The sequence below is a fragment of the Galeopterus variegatus genome, unplaced genomic scaffold, assembly GCF_000696425.1.
Source record: "Galeopterus variegatus unplaced genomic scaffold, G_variegatus-3.0.2 Scaffold1602, whole genome shotgun sequence".
Lineage (NCBI taxonomy): Eukaryota > Metazoa > Chordata > Mammalia > Dermoptera > Cynocephalidae > Galeopterus > Galeopterus variegatus.
Genome location: NW_007727713.1, coordinates 229,884 through 236,056, shown reverse-complemented (window position 1 = coordinate 236,056; position 6,173 = coordinate 229,884).

Here is a 6,173-nt window from a genome sequence, read left to right as displayed (position 1 = left end):
TTAGTAGAATTAGTGAAGTTTTAAATCTGTATTAATTATAATAACTATGTAATTTCTCTTGCCTTTTTTAGTTTTTATAGAATAATTTTATATAAACTTTTCTGTTGGTCTTTACAAAAATAAGTATTTTCTATAATCTCTGTTACATTAATGGAAGAATTGGTTTCCAGAAAAATTAATGGCTTCTCACATCACTGTTCAAACCATGGATTCCCATGCCTTGCACCTTAGGACTTAACATCATGGAGTTTAGAATCAAACAAACTGATTTTCATCTGAGTTTGCTGAGTGGTAAAAATAAAGATAATAATATGTCCTTTATAAATTAGAAATGTGTTTTGCTGCAAGTATCAGAGAGCTAATTTACAGAGATGTAAACAAGTTGGGGGGTTATAGATCTGGCAGAAAAAGAATGTGGACTTGATGAACTGCCAGCATTGGTTTCCTCATTTGAGAATGTCACCCACAGCCAAGCTACAATTTCCTTAGCTTTTCCTTATCCTTGTTACCTCTTCTGGAATTTCAGAAGAAGTCTGGAATAGAAATAAGAACAATGAAAGTTGGAGCCTCTTGTTGCCTTTCACAGACAAAACAAAAACATCCTATAACCTGCCACGGACTTCTTTGCTTCTCTGCCACAGTGTGAACTATTATGTGTCTATCTCTTGCTGCAAGAGACTTTGAGAAAAAGAGTATAGAGGCTGTGGCTGGGAATATACTGCCCCAAATAAAATTGGGTCATCCTTAGAAAGGGGGTGTTGTATGGATCTTAGTAGGGCCACCAGGAGTGTCTATTTCACATAGCTTTTAGAGATGTTTTATTCAATATAGATTTTTTTGTTGTATAATAGTTATGTGATAAGTTATATTATGCATAATATTTTTTTTCCATGGACAACAAACAATTTTGAAAGAAAAATGGTAGTTAATAATGATTATCAAAGTTGATAATGCTACCTTATATTGTTTTACTGTGCTCAATTTCTAAGACCTTCTAATTCATTCAGGGCTCATAATATTCCTCTAATAAAGATGGAGAGTATCATTATTTTATTTCACAACAGCAAAACGGGTCCCCATATAAGAGAAGGGAATTGCTTAAGTTAATGGCAGAAGCATGGATTTTCATTTCAAATCTTATGGTATAATTTGGATGGCACATATTAGTAGTCAAGATCAAACCCTTCCTCCAGAAGGATAGAAGGGGTAAAATAAATTATAAAGAACAGTCATTTTTATTAATGACTCTTTGTTGAAAAATTAACAATGGATAATATTCTCTTGCACTAGAACACTTTGCAATGGAAAAAGTATGTTTATTATTTGATATATAAAAATCATAAAGTAGACATGGCAGTTGAGACCCCAATTTAAATAGGAGGAAACTGAGACTCTGACTATTTATGTGATTTGCCCAAAGTCACTCAGCTTGTACATAAAAGGACTGGGCAGGACACTAATCTTCCCCATTTGAGCCCAGTGACCATTTTGTTGATCTTTGCCTCCTTTCAGAAACATAGATTTTTTTGTCGTTATCTTTCATGAAAAACAATGTTGTATAAATATTAGTAATTCTGAACTCTTTTTAGTCAAAGCTTGGAAAATTGAGTCTGTATTCAGAATGTACACGTTTTGTTGGCTTCCACACCATGGATCATGTTGGAAAAATATAATCATTTGCCAATATTTAAAAATGAGATTTTATGTAAAATCCTAGATTTATAGCTTCTCTTGCATCTAGCTACACCTAAGCCACATTCCTGGGTGGGGCTGGACTGAAGACCAAGCATGAATTCCTCAGTTTTCCACAGTCCCCATAACTCTCATTTGGGCCCCTATTGAGGAAACTAACACAGGCCCCTTTACTCATTTGATTTATCTGCCTGTTGTCTTTTGGCAGGTAAGTCTCTGACCCCTCCTTAACTTACAACAAGTCATATCCTGACACTGGCCATTGGAGTAGATGATATACAGGTAGCATTTTCCTTTTTCATTTCCGGGATTTCTTTGAGATCCTTGCAGATTCAAAATAGAGAGAGGAAAATGTACGTGTTTGTTTTTCAAGTAAAATGGAGAAAAATATACTTATCCTCTGTCTGTTTGGCCATGATTGGTGTATGCTAACTGCATTCAGTCACTGCTGGGTAGAGATTTGACACTGGCAGAATGGTCTAGTAAGGAATGGTGAAGGCGAATGAGGCATCACTGAACAGGAATGATGCAGATGGTTGTATGAATACAGCACAGGCTCATCTACTGCTTTAGCTTAGATTTAGGCCATTTGAGGATCATTGACTGAAAACTCCACACCCACACCATCATTAAGTTAACAGTAAAATAGGCTTCTTAAAGGAAGGTGCCTACAGCTTGTTTTCCCCCACATTAATATAATTAAATATGAAAGGTGGTGATGGTGGTTGAACATCTGTCTTTAGCTTTCAGATTTTTCACAGTCTGTTGATTAGGTTATGTTTTGTATTATTCCAATGTCCACAGCTGTCAAGTGAAATGGGAGCAAGCTTGCCCGAATCAGGGAGCCGAGGTCTGCAGCAGCTCTTCAAGTTCCACGTGGTAATAGCTGGTGACAGCTTCTACTCTGAACAAATTGTTTTTCGCTGGTTGATGGGTCTCAGCTGTTCTAACCTGGGAAGTGATGAGTTTTGCCTTCATTTGGAAAGTAAGATCTGTTAAGATGGTTGCTGGCTTCTTTGGGTGTTGTTGTTTGGTTATTTTAAGTTCTTTTTTGTTTGTTTTTATTGTGGGGGGGATATGAGTGTGGGCACATGCAATGGTACTTTGGTTCATTTTTGACAGCAAGTTCTGATCTTAGCAAAGCACAATATCTGGAGCCTTCAAAGGTCTTTGGGTGTTGTTGTTTGGTTATTTTAAGTTCTTTTTTGTTTGTTTTTATTGTGGGGGGGGGATATGAGTGTGGGCACATGCAATGGTACTTTGGTTCATTTTTGACAGCAAGTTCTGATCTTAGCAAAGCTCAATATCTGGAGCCTTCAAAGTTCTGAGCTGTTCCTGAAATATGGAAGGGAGAGATCAACACAGGGCAAGAGGAGCACTTTAGACAATCTCACTCCTACCAAGCTCTCTGAGACTGATTTCTCATCTTAACTCAGCAGCATTTGTCTGCATGCTGATATCTTTTCCTCATGAATGAGGTTAGCTCACACCCGTATCCTTGGGTAATGCCAAACAGTGGAGCACTAATTAAAATGGTAGGATCAGGAAATGTTGAGGTTCTTCTAACAGAGGTGTCAGATCTACAGACTTAATTTCATATGCTGTGAGTGAATGCACAGAGCACTGAAGTTAAATATGTTTGAATCGGAAAGATCTGGAAAATGTCCTCTAGTGCCTTAATGTTTTCTTCCCCTTTCTCTGTATTAAAATGGGATCTTAGAAAAGGATCTAAACATACTTTGACCCAGAGGGATAAAAAATGAGTAATTGCTTGGTTACTTATACTTTAATGAGAAACAATTAAAAATATCTATTGTTGACCAATAGTACTTTCTACCATGATGGAAATGTTGCAAAATATTCTGTGTGCATAGCCACTAGCCACCCATCCCCATTAGGCACTTGAAATGTGGCTGGTATAACTGAGGAACTGAATTTTTATTTTTATTTCATTCAATCNTTTAGACAATCTCACTCCTACCAAGCTCTCTGAGACTGATTTCTCATCTTAACTCAGCAGCCTTTGTCTGCACGCTGATATCTTTTCCTCATGAATGAGGTTAGCTCACACGCGTATCCTTGGGTAATGCCAAACAGTGGAGCACTAATTAAAATGGTAGGATCAGGAAATGTTGAGGTTCTCCTAACAGAGGTGTCAGATCTACAGACTTAATTTCATATGCTGTGAGTGAATGCACAGAGCACTGAAGTTAAATATGTTTGAATCGGAAAGATCTGGAAAATTTCCTCTAGTGCCTTCATGTTTTCTTTTCCTCTAGTGCCTTCATGTTTTCTTCCCCTTTCTCTGTATTAAAATGGGATCTTAGAAAAGGATCTAAACATACTTTGGCCCAGAGGGATAAAAAATGAGTAATTGCTTGGTTACTTACACTTTAATGAGAAACAATTAAAAATATCTATTGTTGACCAATAGTACTTTCTACCATGATGGAAATGTTGCAAACTGTTCTGTGTCCATAGCCACTAGCCACCCATCCCCATTAAGCACTTGAAATGTGGCTGGTATAACTGAGGAACTGAATTTTTATTTTTATTTCATTCAATCAACTCTGAATTAAAATAGCCACATGTGGCTGGTAACTACTAGAGGAAGAGCAGAAATAGACTATTAATGATGAGATCTAGAGCTTTCAGCTATTTTAAATGAAGTGTGTATTTTTTTAGGAGGGAATAATTATCCTGGAATTGCTGAAATGGCACCATTGACACCTGAAAGGGTAGCACTAACTATTTCTAGTGTCCAGCACAGAAGAGTTTAAATCATATGCAACAATGAGATAGTTAAAGAATGAAAGAATACATGAGCTAATGTATAGTAATAATAAATAACACGATTAATAGTATTTCTTTGATTCAGACTCTATGAGAGTCATGTTTCTTGCATCCTCCATGCAACAGTTCTGTGAGGTACATATATTATTGCCATGCTCATTTTGCAAATGAGGAAACTGAAATGTCAAAAATTAGGCCTTGCTCCAGAATAAAAAGCTAGTAAATAATGGAGTTTTGTCTTCAACTCGGTTCCAAGCCTTTAAAGCCCACACTCACAATTACAGTTATTATAGTGACTATGAGCTTTAAAGTCAGCTTACTTAAGGGGTAATTAATGATTGCCATAGCTGAATNGTGACTATGAGCTTTAAAGTCAGCTTACTTAAGGGGTAATTAATGATTGCCATAGCTGAATGTAGTACCATATATCTCCAGGGTCCCTTTCTTTTTCTTCCTTGATAATAATGTTTAAAATAAAATGATGTCTAGATGCAACTAGCATAGAGTAAATACTCCATAAAAAGCACCTGCGTTATTTTTTACATCATAATCATATGACATTTCTATAAACTCAACTTGCATATGTGATCTCAATCTGAAGGTCACTGACTCATAAGTGAACCACGTATGTGATTCTGCTCATAATGTCACCAATGACAAAAATATCACAAAATCATAGTTCTGAAGATTTAAGGGGCCCAAAGAGAGTAGCTAAAAATGTTTTGTCCTAGAGAGAAGAGCTATTTCTGTGTGTGATTCTGTTATCTACTCAAAATCAATAATGGTATTTATGAACATGGTTACCAGCATTACTGATACTGGGATTTTAAAAAGTTCTGTACCTCATTGTCTGAATAATTGTTGCATGGTAAAGATTGATGGGGGGGTCTGTAAATTATATTGAATTATTAATTGAAGCAGGAATTGCATCTCCCAACATTTCCCCTCAGTAGAGCGATTACTTTCTGCCATTCATTCTCCCTGAAAAGTATTTCCTGGCACTCCTACCCATAGGACCTGTCAGCTCTTTCACCAGGTACTGCAGCTGGTGAAAACTGATCCACTGGTTATAGTAACTGAAAAAAAGAAAACTACCACAAAGCACTTAGCTGTCAGCCATATGATCTGAAGTAAATTCAATGGAATTGACTTCTTTTAATTCTTCAGTATTTCTAATTGGTCTCAAGCCATTTGTCAGTTAGTATTCATAACATTAAATTCAGGTTAACCATTTGATTGCTAATCTTTGCATTATCAATAGATTCTGTAATTTCAGGGCTCCTCAATTTGTCTATAACTTCTTAGTGGCCACATTAACATTTTTCTCTATTCCTCTGTGATACTCTGATGACACAAAATATACTCAGTGGGCTCCTAGTAGGTTAGCAAAATGACTGAACGCTTAGGTGGATCAAGGTGGTGATCTCTTTTGNCTCCTAGTAGGTTAGCAAAATGACTGAACGCTTAGGTGGATCAAGGTGGTGATCTCTTTTGTTCCTATAGCAAAGAAGACCTGCAGGTGTGGTCTGCTCTGCACTGAGATGGAAACAGGAAACTACAACTAGAGATCCTCAGGCCTGTAAGTCTGGGAGAAAGTCAAACAGAATCCGATAGTCTGGTTATTGGGCAAAAGTATTGGTTGGAAAGCTGACCTTTCAGAAATGTTAAATGTCTGAGTGGGGAAAGGG